This window comes from Tursiops truncatus, chromosome 3 (genome assembly GCF_011762595.2).
Source record: "Tursiops truncatus isolate mTurTru1 chromosome 3, mTurTru1.mat.Y, whole genome shotgun sequence".
Taxonomy (NCBI): Eukaryota; Metazoa; Chordata; class Mammalia; order Artiodactyla; family Delphinidae; genus Tursiops; species Tursiops truncatus.
The window spans coordinates 111891463-111904268 of NC_047036.1; the positions used below are offsets into that span (position 1 = coordinate 111891463).

A 12806-nucleotide genomic window follows, 5' to 3' on the forward strand; every position below is an offset into this window, starting at 1 on the left:
AATGTAATTTAAATACATGTGTAGAGGAATTCGGAAATGAGTGGTAAAGGTGTTCTCAGCTTGTGGTCATCCTGGTCAGACCTTCTTTTTGGCACAGAAAGCTGTGTGAAACTTAGCTAGTTAGAGAACTTTCACTGCAAATGGAACAAAAACGAAGGACTCTTAGGTAAAATTGTGTGTACAGGTGTTTATGTTGCTTAACTCTGCTGCCTTGAGAAGAGTGGATTCATAGTAGCAGACCTTTATCAAACAGTAGTCTCCCTAGGAATTCAGGAGGAGTTTACTAATGTAATTATAAATCCTGGTTCTGCAAAGAAAACTCTTTTGCACCTTGCTTTTTCATTTAACAGTATACATTGAAGGTAGTACCATGTAACTAGCTAAAAGAGCTGCCTTATTTTTCGAAATGGCCTAATTAGGATATTATGATTATTGCAAAAAAAATGGTGACTTAGGAACTTCTTTTAACGGCTCTAAAATATTATGGTTCTGTGCGTACAGCTTTTGAAAGTAATGTTTAGAAGTGAGCGTGCTATCTCACAGGTGGTGTACTTATTGCCACAACTGTGGGGGCACTAATTCAGCCTAAGGCACAGCAGAGCGGGCTGTTCTTTCAGTAGGTTGTGGACATTGTCTCAAGTGCCTGGGGAAGCCAGTTTTAGCTTCAGAGTTGGGTATTCTTGGCCTGAGTTGTTGGAAATGTTGGGCTCTGCAGTAGAGCACGTAGAAGGCAGGTAGCCTAGGGCCCCTGGATCGGCTGGGGTTGTCTGCCCAGACACACACACACACACACTGGACTGCCTAGGGGATGGTCTGCAGGCAAGGCCTTTAGTTTGGCTTCTCAGGGAGATGTGAGTCACCTGTTTGGTTAAGAAGCTCACTGACAGATTGCCAGTTCCACTGGAAATCTTCTTCTGAGGATACATCGAGAAACCGTTCTAAATATGTTTATGGTTTTCTCAGCCTTGCATAGGTGGATTTCTTTGGCCTTCCTATTGTTTTTGTACTAGGTTTGGAAAGGAATTCTTCCTTTCCAGGCCATAGACACTGTAATGTTAAAGTGTTGATGATGATAATAAACAGTAGCATTAACTGAGTGCCTAATAGAATGCCTGTCGTACTGTAAAGTTTGTTACATGAATTATCCCCTTTAAACATATGAGGAAACTGAGACTCATTTCAAATGTTAAGTAATTTCTTTGAGGTCACATAGCTAGTGAATAGCAGAGCCAGGACTTGAACCTAGGTCTCTGACCCTAAAGTCTCTGCGATTGACCACTGTGTCAAAATACCAGTGACAGTTTGGAGGAAAAAAAGCATGATCAAATACATCTTTGGTTGGATCTGCTCCTCACATTTCTCGTGTTGCAAGTTGAGAATATGCGTCTGTTGCCTGCAGATTAAGATCTGATGTTCCCTTTGCAGTGGCTAGAACAGTTGAGTGTTTTTCAGAGAAAGCCATCGTGAGACATGTAATCATATTCTGGGGGCAAAGAATGCCTTTCCTTGGTGCACCAAGCAATGTTTATGTGATGGATCAGTCACCAACACCAAGGGAAGGTCCTGTCCTGTGACATGTGCGTGCTTGGCAATGATCTTGCTGTGCATTTTGCTTAATAATTTTCATTATTTTTAATTAAAGTTGAAGAAGTGCAGACTCTAGCTGAAATTAAGGTAGGTTGTGTTGCCGGAATTTGGTAATTACTTTAATTGATCACAAGATAGTTTCCTTGATCACCAATTAGACTAAATTGCCGATCATGTTTCAAGACGTGAAGAAATGCCCAAACTGATTTATGTAATAGTGTTTTCATTTCTAATCAGACATAAATATCGTTTCCTTCCATAGCAATTGTATTTTATAAAAGAAGGGTTATAGGCCTACAAACATAAAGGTGATTCATAAACAATAGAGTTCTAATTCATTGAATTAGTAAAGGAAGTATTTAGAGGCTTAATAGAGATTGTACTGGGGAAATTACTTTGGAGTTGCTGGTGCTCATTTTCTTAGTGGGAGATATGTTCTTTTTTAGTGCATAATTAAAATAGTCTATAATCAAAATATAAAAGGCAGCTGATTTAGAGAACATATCAAAGAGAATTGCTCTGAGTAATGACAGATTCATATTGTAAATATGTGCTAGAAGTTAAGTCTTAGAACTTTAATAAATCATGTTATTTGGACTGAAGCTACGTTTTAAATTCAGGGTGCTGTTAAACATTTCACAGATCAATACAGGATTTTTGTTTCGGTTTTGTGCATCTGATAGTCTTTCATATTTTCATGGAATAAACTGAAACAAAAGGAACTTTAAGAAAATTAAAGTTCCCAAAGAATACTTGATTTGGGGTTCATGGAAAAATCTTTTAATTGCTGATGGTTTGGAGATTTCCAAATGACAAACTTCATTGGCCCAATTTACTGTGATTGTAATGCTTACATTCCATAAAATGGCAGAGTGACTTAAAAAGTCATACTTCATCATGCATTCATGGACTTGTTCATAAAACGTTTGTAATTTGCAATAGAGGAAAGACTGAAACCATTATCAGCCATTATATGCTATTTGTTGGACATATGTTTGTTTGAAATGGCCGTGGCTCAACAGAACATGGCTCATAGACAAACTATGCTATAAATTGGCACTAAAAACCCACCTAAACAGGTAGGCATATGTTAAGAAGTTAATGTGAGCCAAAATATTTTAATATGAACCAGGTTACATACATCACAGGAGGATCCCAGCTCCCTTTACAGTGAGACCTTCATTTGCATGGCTTCTTCATTTTTTCCCAAGCTAACTGACTTTTAAAGTAGATCATATATATATTGGTTCAAAAGTCAAAAGGTACCAAGGAGTATAGTAAGCCTCTTCCTGTTCCTGATTCTCAACCACCCAGTTCTCCCTTTCCACCCCTCCATCATTCACTATTCCCAGATCCTTATATATCATTCCAGAGATATTAATGCACATACTTTCTTTTCTTTTCTTTTTATACAATTTATAGACTATTGTTATGCATTTTTTCCCATTTAGTAATATATGTTGGAGGTATTTCTAGTCAGAGGATAAAGAGTTTTCTCCTTCTTCTTAATGGCTACATAGTATTCCAGTGAATAAATGTACCATAATACATTTTAATCAGCTCTCTATTAATGGACATTTGGCTCTTTCAAGCCTGTCGCTGTTACAGGCTGTGCTGCAGTGACCATTCTTGTAATTTATGTGTGAGTATGTCTGCAGGACAAATTCCTAGAAGTGGAATTGCTTGGCCGAAAGACGTAATCATATTTTTTCCTAAGGGCATAGGCATTTTTAATTTTGATAAATGTTGTTGTATTCTCTTCCATAGTGATTATTGTTTGTTTTGTTTTTGTTTTTTTGTTTTTCTGTTTTTTCGGTACGCGGGCCTCCCACTGCTGTAGCCTCTCCCCCTGCGGAGCACAGGCTCCGGACGCGCAGGCTTAGCAGCCATGGCTCACGGGCCCAGCCGCTCCACGGCATGTGGGATCTTCCCGGACCGGGGCACGAACCCGTGTCCCCTGCATCGGCAGGCGGACTCTCAGCCACTGCGCCACCAGGGAAGCCCCCATAGTGATTATTATATCAATTTATTTTCACCAAAAATATGAGAGTGCCTTTTCTCCTGTATCTTCACTAACAGAATATTATCAAACTTTTTGATCTTTGCCAAACTGATAGGTTTAACTTAGTTCCCCCCACCCCGATTTATTGAGCTAAAATTGACATATAACTTAGTTTCAATTTGTACTCCTCTTATGTATGAGATGGAGCAGTTTTTACGTTTAAGAACCATTTGATTTCTTTTCTCTGTTATCTATTATGTCCTTTGCCCACTTAAAAAAATTGGGTGTTTGGTCTTTCTCTTATTAATTTATATAAGATCTCTTGATATGCTAAGGAAATGTGTACTGCAAATACAGTTTGTTTTCTTTTAATTTGTTGACTTTTATTGTCATACAGAAAAAAATTTAGTAAGATTTATCTATTTTTAAAAAATTTATTTATTTATTTATTTTTATTTTTGGCTGCATTAGGTCTTCATTGCTGCACGCGGGCTTTCTCTAGTTGTGGTGAGCGGGGGCTACCCTTCGTTGCGGTGCGCGGGCTTCTCATTGTGGTGGCTTTTCTTGTTGTGGAGCATGGGCTCCAGGCGCACGGGCTTTAGTAGTTGTGGCACGTGGGCTCAGTAGTTGTGGCTCACGGGCTCTAGAGCGCAGACTCAGTAGTTGTGGTGCACAGGCTTAGTTGCTCCATGGCATGTGGGATCTTCCCGGACCAGGGCTCAAACCCATGTCCCCTACAATGGCAGGCGGAATCTTAACCACAATTCCACCATCTGTTTTTTAGTAGTGGTTTAAAGTTTTTTGTATGTAGAATTTATGCATTTCTTATTAAAGTTACTCCTAGATAATTTTTGGTGCCATTTTAGATGGGAACTTTTCTTCCAGTGTATTTTCTAATTCATTGTGTTTATAAGAAGCCTATTGACATGTTTTTGGCTTCTTTTATTCTTGACTTCAATGGGAATTCTTCCAGTCTTTCCCCATTAAGAAAGGTGTTGCCTACAGGCTCCGGACGCGCAGGCTCGGCGGCCATGGCTCACGGGCCTAGCTGCTCCGCGGCATGTGGGATCTTCCCGGACCAGGGCACGAACCCGTGTCCCCTGCATCGGCAGGCAGACTCTCAACCACTGCGCCACCAGGGAAGCCCTTTCTGTTTGTTTTTACAGGAAGCAACCAATTTTCTATTATATATTTCTTCCAGATACAGCTTCTGGATTCAGTAGTTATACCATTTTTTTCTCTTTCCTAATTAATTTACATTTGCTTTTCCTTTTATTTATATTCATTCCTGCTCTCCTCCCTAAATTTATTTTCTTGTTATTTATCTACTTTCTTGATTGGATATTTAATTAATTTATTTTAATTCTTTAAAGTTCATTAATTTAAGATAATTTAAGTATTTAAAGATGTTTATTCTGATTATTGCTTTAGATGTATCCATATGTAATGCTTACATTATTAATTTCTATTAATTAATATAAATAATAATTAATAATTATTATTTTCTCTTTAGTATTGATTGCATTTTTGATCCGAGTTTTTCTATTTTTGTTTTTTTGTTTTGTTTTGTTTCGTTTTTCTGATTTTTTTCAGCTACTTTAATTTAAAAAAAAATTTTTTTTTTTTACATCTTTATTGGAGTATATTGGAGTATATATTGCTTTACAATGGTGTGTTAGTTTCTGCTTTATAACAAAGTGAATCAGTTATACATATGTTCCCATATCTCTTCCCTCTTGTGTCTCCCTCCCTCCCACCCTTCCTATCCCATGCCTCTAGGTGGTCACAAAGCACCGAGCTGATCTCCCTGTGCTATGCGGCTGCTTCCCACTATCTGTGTATTTTACGTTTGGTAGTGTATATGTGTTCATGCCACTCTCTCGCTTTGTCCCAGCTTGCCCTTCCCCCTCCCCATATCCTCAAGTCCATTCTCTAGTAGATCTGTGTCTTTATTCCTGTCTTACCCCTAGGTTCTTCATGACATTTTTTTCCTTAAATTCCATACATATGTGTTAGCATACAGCATTTGTCTTTCTCTTTCTGACTTACTTCACTCTGTATGACAGACTCTAGGTCCATCCACCTCATTACAAATAGCTCAATTTCGTTTCTTTTTATGGCTGAGTAATATTCCATTGTATATATGTGCCACATCTTCTTTATCCATTCATCCGATGATGGACACTTAGGTTGTTTCCATCTCTGGGCTATTGTAAATAGAGCTGCAATGAGCACTTTGGTACATGACTCTTTTTGAATTATGGTTTTCTCAGGGTATATGCCCAGTAGTGGGATTGCTGGGTCATATGGTAGTTCTATTTTTGGTTTTTTAAGGAACCTCCATACTGTTCTCCATAGTGGCTGTACCAATTCACATTCCCACCAGCAGTGCAAGAGTGTTCCCTTTTCTTCACACCCTCTCCAGCATTTATTGTTTCTAGATTTTTTGATGATGGCCATTCTGACCGGTGTGAGATGATATCTCATTGTAGTTTTGATTTGCATTTCACTAATGGTTAATGATGTTGAGCATTCTTTCATGTGTTTGTTGGCAGTCTGTATATCTTCTTTGGAGAAATGTCTATTTAGGTCTTCTGCCCATTTTTGGATTGGGTTGTTTGTTTTTTGCTATTGAGCTGCATGAGCTACTTATAAATTTTGGAGATTAATCCTTTGTCAGTTGTTTCATTTGCAAATATTTTCTCCCATTCTGAGGGTTGTCTTTTGGTCTTGTTTATGGTTTCCTTTGCTGTGCAAAAACTTTGAAGTTTCATTAGGTCCCATTTGTTTATTTTTGTTTTTATTTCCATTTCTCTAGGACGTGGGTCAAAAAGGATCTTGCTGTGATTTATGTCATAGAGTGTTCTGCCTATGTTTTCCTCTAAGAGTTTGATAGTGTCTGGCCTTACATTTAGGTCTTTAATCCATTTTGAGCTTATTTTTGTGTATGGTGTTAGGGAGTGATCTAATCTCATACTTTTACAGGTATCTGTCCAGTTTTCCCAGCACCACTTATTGAAGAGGCTGTCCTTTCTCCACTGTACATTCCTGCCTCCTTTATCAAAGATAAGGTGACCATATGTGCGTGGGTTTATCTCTGTGCTTTCTATCTTATTCCATTGATCTTTGTTTCTCTTTTTGTGCCAGTACCATACTGTCTTGATAACTGTAGCTTTGTAGTATAGTCTGAAGTCAGGGAGCCTGATTCCTCCAGCTCTGTTTTTCGTTCTCAAGATTGCTTTGGCTATTCGGGGTCTTTTGTGTTTCCATATAAATTGTGAAATTTTTTGTTCTAGTTCTGTGAAAAATCTTTATTGGAGTATAATTGCTTCACAGTCCCATGTTAGTTTCTGTTGCACAACAAAGTGAATCAGCCATATGCATACACATGCCGCATATCCCGTCCCTCTTGAGCCTCCCTCCCATCCTCCCTATCCCACCCCTCTAGGTCATCACAAAGCACAGAGCCGATCTCCCTGTGCTTTGCTGCTGCTTCCCACCAGCCAACTATTTTACATTCGGTAGTGTATATATGTCGATGCTACTCTCACTTCGCCCCAGCTTCACCCTCCCACCCCATGTCCTCAAGTCCATTCTCTATGTCTGCCTCTTTATTCCCTACCCTGCAACTAGGTTCATCAGTACCATTTTTTTTAGATTCCATATGTATGCGTTAGCATATAGTATATATTTTTCTCTTTCTGACTTACTTAACTCTGTATGACAGACTCTAGGTCCATCCACCTCACTACAAATAACTCAGTTTTGCTTCCTTTTATGGCTGAGTAGTATTCCATTGTATATATGTGCCACATCTTCTTTATCCGTTCATCTGTTGATGGATATTTAGGTTGTTTCCATGTCCTGGCTATTGTAAATAGTGCTGCAATGAACATTGACCCAAGAGTTTTAAAAGAAGAATTTAAAATTTTTTCAGGTAGTACTTTTTGCTACATTAGTGTCCTGATTTTGTTTTTAATTTTATTGGAGAATGTTATCAGTACTCTTTCTACTTTTTGATTTTTGAGATTTTCTTTGTGGGGTAGGATATATTTGGTTTCTGTGCATGTTCCAAATATATTTTAAAAGCTATATTCTCAAGTTTTAGAGTTTAAAATACATCGATTACATCTACCTTTTAAATTATGTTTTTAAGTAGTCCATATCCTTACTTTTATTCACTTAATCTGCCATGGCTCAAGAGATGTGAATTAAAGTCTCCAACTACAAATATTTCTCTTTGGCCCATGAGCCCTGTCATTTCTGTCTCATTGATTTTGATGCTATGTTATTGCAATATAGATATTCACAGTTACTCAGTCTTCATCCTCATTGTGGATATACTTTATAATTTAAATTACCCTTATGATTTCTTAAAAGAAGTTACATTTGCCTATGTCCTTTTATTTCTAGTGGTTGAGTTTTGCTTTGTGATCCATTGTAACATTCTCTCTTCTTAATTTTAACTGGTTGGATTTAGGCTCTATACATTTATTGATTGGAAAGGTGTTTGGTCTTATAAAACCTGACAGAACCAATATACTCTTTTCTCCCTTATCTTAAATCATTATATGGATTGTAGGATTTTTTTGTTGCATTTTAATTGTGTTTTCCTTTACTTAATTGTGAATTAAGTTGTTTTGTTTTCTTCTAAATTTCGTTCTTCTTGTGGATACTATTAAATCTATAGTTTTACATAGCAAATGTAATCCTCCATTTCTTTAGATAGCATTTAGCTAGCTTTTCTTTAGATAGTGGTCTCCCCACTAAGCAACATCAAAATTACACTTCTACTTTTTCCTACTTTCCTTTTAGGAACTAAAATTTTAGTTCATATTGTTTTTTAGTTCTAGTGCTTATGTTTTATACTTTTAAATATATCTTTAACACTTGATCTTTCAGCTTTTAAAGATTTTTTTAAAACTTTCATCTACCTTCCCTATTTTTATTATCTTCAACCCTTTTAATAGTTTATAACATTTACATTTTATTCTGTAACTATAATCCCCACAGTTGTTTAAAATGTATTTCTAGAGCTGAATGAATTTATTACTCACTGTCAATACCTTTGGTATAGTTTCCGCATTCATCTCTTAGTTACTTATATTTCATCCTTTAATAAAAATTTCCTCAAAAAGGGTGAATGGAAATTATTCCCTGAGTTACTGCATTTAAAAAACATATGTCTCTTGCATTAATTTTGAACAACGGTTTAGCTGGGTATAAAATTCTTTTTTATTTTTTAAATGATTTATTTATTTTTGGCTGCGTTGGGTCTTCGTTGCTATGCGTGGGCTTTCTCTAGTTGCGGCAAGCGGGGGCTACTCTTCGTTGCGGTGCGCAGGCTTCTCAGTGCGGTGGCTTCTCTTGTTGCAGAGCACTGGCTGTAGGCACACGGGCTTCAGTAATTGTGGCACGTGGACTCAGTAGTTGTGGCTCACGGGCTCTAGAGTGCAGGCTCAGTAGTTCTGGCGCATGGGCCTAGTTGCTCCACTGCATGTGGGATCTTCCTGGACCAGAGCTCGAATCTGTGTCCCCTGCACTGGCAGGCGTATTCTTAACCACTGAACCACCAGGGAAGCCTATGGGTATAAAATTCTTCACGTTTTCATTTCCTAAAGTCTTTATAGGCATTGCTCCTCTAACTTATATGTTGAATGTTGATATGTGGAAGTTTGAAGTCAGCCAGATTCTTTTCAACATTATAGGTGAGCTGATTTTATTTGACTAGGTGCCAAAAGAATTTTTTTATCTTCATAGTTCACTGACTTCACTAGAATGTGTAGACATGGCTGAATTCTTACAATCTATAGACTTAAAACTTTTGTTTCTGGAAATTTTTCTTGAATTACATGTCCAGTTTTTTTCTTTCTTCTGTTTTTTTTTTTTTTAAAGTTGTTGTTCTCTTATTGGCAACGGTTATCTATATGTTAGATGTATTTTGTTTTCTGTATTTATTATTTTCTAATTATTTTAAACTCGTGTTGATTTCTACTTCATTTGTCCATTTTCTCAGTCCTGTTCTCTAAGCTTCTTACTGGGTTGCTGGTATCTATTTTGCCTTGGGCTGTTAGCAGATTTCTTTGATGGAATGGTTTAGAAAGCCTGTACTTTTAGCTAGCTCAAGGCTTTTAGATTCCAACTGGCATCCTGGTAACAAGTAGCTAGGGCTATAAAAATAAATCTTTGAAAGAAGGGACAGATGTTTTTCACTGTCTGCCAAGTTTGCTGTTTAGTCATATTCCTTCTTTATTGTATTCCATATAATCAAAATTCCCCTTTGAGGTTTTGCTTTTTCCCTCTCCTACCTACTCATCTAACTTCCTTGCAGAAGTTCTTTTACTTTAATTTGAATGTGTATTGTTATGGATGTTGTTAATTTGTGGATTTAGAAATAAATGTTTGGGGCTTCCCGGGTGGTGCAGTGGTTAAGAATTTGCCTGCCAATGCAGGGGACACAGGTTCGAGCCCTGGTCTGGGAAGATCCCACATGCCGCGGAGCACCTAAGCCCGTGTGCCACAACTACTGAGCCTGTGCTCTAGAGCATGCAAGACACAATTACCGAGCCTGTATGCCACAACTACTGAAGGACGTGCACCTAGCCAACTACTGAGCGTGCATGCCACAACTACTGAAGCCTGCGCACCTAGAGCCTGTGCTCCGCAACGAGAGAAGCCACCTCAATGAGAAGCCCGCGTGCAGCAACAAAGGGTAGCCCCCTCTCGCCTCAACTAGAGAGAGCCTGCGCGCAGCAATGAAGAAACAACACAGCCAAAAAATAATAAAATAAATTAAATAAATAAATTTATTTAAAAAATTAAATGTTTGGAGGATTAATTTGTTCTGTTATATGGAAGAAGGATTTGGAATTATCTTTTTGCTCCCATAACAGATAGAGTGTTCTTTCCCTAAGGAAGAATTAGGATCCTGTGTAAATTGTTTATCAGGCTTTTCGACATTTTATTAAATGTAAATATTAGGTGACAGTTGAAGGGAAATATGCAAAACTGAGGAAAATACAAATTTGGAGGGTGTTTGGATGTACTTTTTTTTTTTAACATTGTATGTAGATAGGGTAGATGCTTTTTCTTTGATCAATGTACCTCTTAGGATATGGATGTTCTCTTTTAAGTCATATTTGTGATGGAATAGATTTTACTACTACGCTGATAGCATGCTGGTGGTCAGAGATTTGAGGAGCACTTCTGATCATGTTCAGATCATCCATTCAGTAGATCCATTTGGCTCTTGGGCAATGTTAAAGGATTCTAAGCATCACTTTGGACCTTTTAGGATAGCTTGGTTCAAAGAAATTGTGGCTACAGGGCTTAAGAACTTAGACAGTGACTGTGCCCACCTGATTTCTTGTTATTCAGCTGTTTTCCCCAGTCAGTCTGCATCAAAGTGTTATTCCACCGTATATTATCTTTGTCTAGTATATGTGTGTCAGTCTCTGTTTATCGCACATGGGAAAAGGAGAGAGCCATTCTTCTGAGACAAAGCAACTGGAATCTTAGATTCTCAAGTCTGTGGGAGGGCTTTTCATTTACCATTATGTTTTGTGAGGTTAACGGTATGTCGTTTGGCCAGAAGCAGTAGTGGTAGCAATATGTGCATTCTGTGCCAGGTGCTGTGCTAAGTGTTCTTATATCCCCATCTCTCTCTCTTTTTTTTTTTTTTAACATCTTTATTGGGGTATAATTGCTTTACAATGCTGTGTTAGTTTCTGCTTTATAACAAAGTGAATCAGTTATACATATACATATGTTCCCGTATCTCTTCCCTCTTGCGTCTCCCTCCCTCCCACCCTCTCTCTTTTTTTTTAATAAAAATAATTACATGACCGTTTTATTATTATCATCATTTTACTGATAAGAAAATTGAGGCTCAGAGTTAGATCACATGACAGTTGAGTAGTAGAATTGGGATTTGAATCCCTGGCTCAGAAATCCGTGTCCTTGGGACTTCCCTGGTGGTCCAGTGGTTAAAACTCCACAGTCCCAGGGCTTCCCTGGTGGCACAGTCGTTGAGAGTCCACCTGCCGATGCAGGGGACATGGGTTCGTGCCCCGGTCTGGGAGGATCCCACATGCCGCAGAGCGGCTGGGCCCGTGAGCCATGGCCGCTGAGCCTGCACGTCCGGAGCCTGTGCTCCGCAATGGGAGAGGCCACAACAGTGATAGGCCTGTGTACCACAAAAAAACCAAAAAACAAACAAACAAAAATAAACTCCACACTCCCAATGCAGGGAGCCTGGGTTCAATCTGTGGTCAGGGAACTAGAACATGCATGCTGCAACTAAGAGCCCGCATGCCACAACTAAAGATTCCACATGCTGCAACTAAAAGATCCCGCGTGCTGCAACTAAAGATACTGCATGCCACAACTAAAAGATCCTGCGTGCTGCAACTAAAGATCCCGCATGTTGCAACTAAAGACCCTGTGCAGCCAAATAAATAAATATTTTTTTAAAAAAAAGAAAGAAATCCATGTCTTTAATGTCTCTCGGGGTGGTGATGAAATTGTAAATCTTCTAAAGCTAAATGAGAATAAGGCATTATAGGCAAACAGGGTAAAAATTCTCATAATAATTTAATACAGGTTAACTCTGTGTTTGAATTATTAAAACAAACTTTCTCATTTGACTTGTTCCTTCCCCTCACATAGAAAATCAAATTGTGAAATGAGAAGGGGTGGGAGAGTGAATATTGTTTTCCTACTGATAATTCCATACATAGTTAAATGGATTTTTCTTGAACTTCCTTCCTTTTCCTAATAGGGAAGACTCTTCTTCAGGCATTAAGTGTCAAAATGGAAATCTTTATCCTGAATAAAATCGATTCTGAGATAGGAACCATTATGAATGACAGAATTGTTTGAAAATGGCATCTTCCATATTTCTGTTAACTTGGAAATGCTCTCTTATGTCATTTGGTGATCCAAAAAACATAGCGCAACTAACATCAGATTGTTTTTTCTGGATAGGGGTAAAGAAGTTAAATATTTATTTATGTGGCTGTAATGGGTAATGCCTGTGAATTCCACTGTAACTTTGTAATTAATGTACCACTTCCTTAGAGTCTTACCAAGTATTTCTGCCTTATGGACACGGAAGAGACAAACTCTTCTACTGTTTGCAATTACCCTCATAAAAATTTGAAAGCAAGCAAAAAAATGGTTTTTTTCCTCTCAGGACAAGTTTGCCTTCTGCTTAACA

At 38.0% G+C, this 12806-nt stretch overlaps 1 protein-coding gene across 3 annotated transcripts in view; it reads left to right on the plus strand.

Annotated features, from left to right (window-relative positions):
• Positions 1 to 12806, plus strand: part of PCBD2 (pterin-4 alpha-carbinolamine dehydratase 2) — a 53541-nt gene that overhangs the window by 38455 nt on the left and 2280 nt on the right. The window lies entirely within an intron of this gene.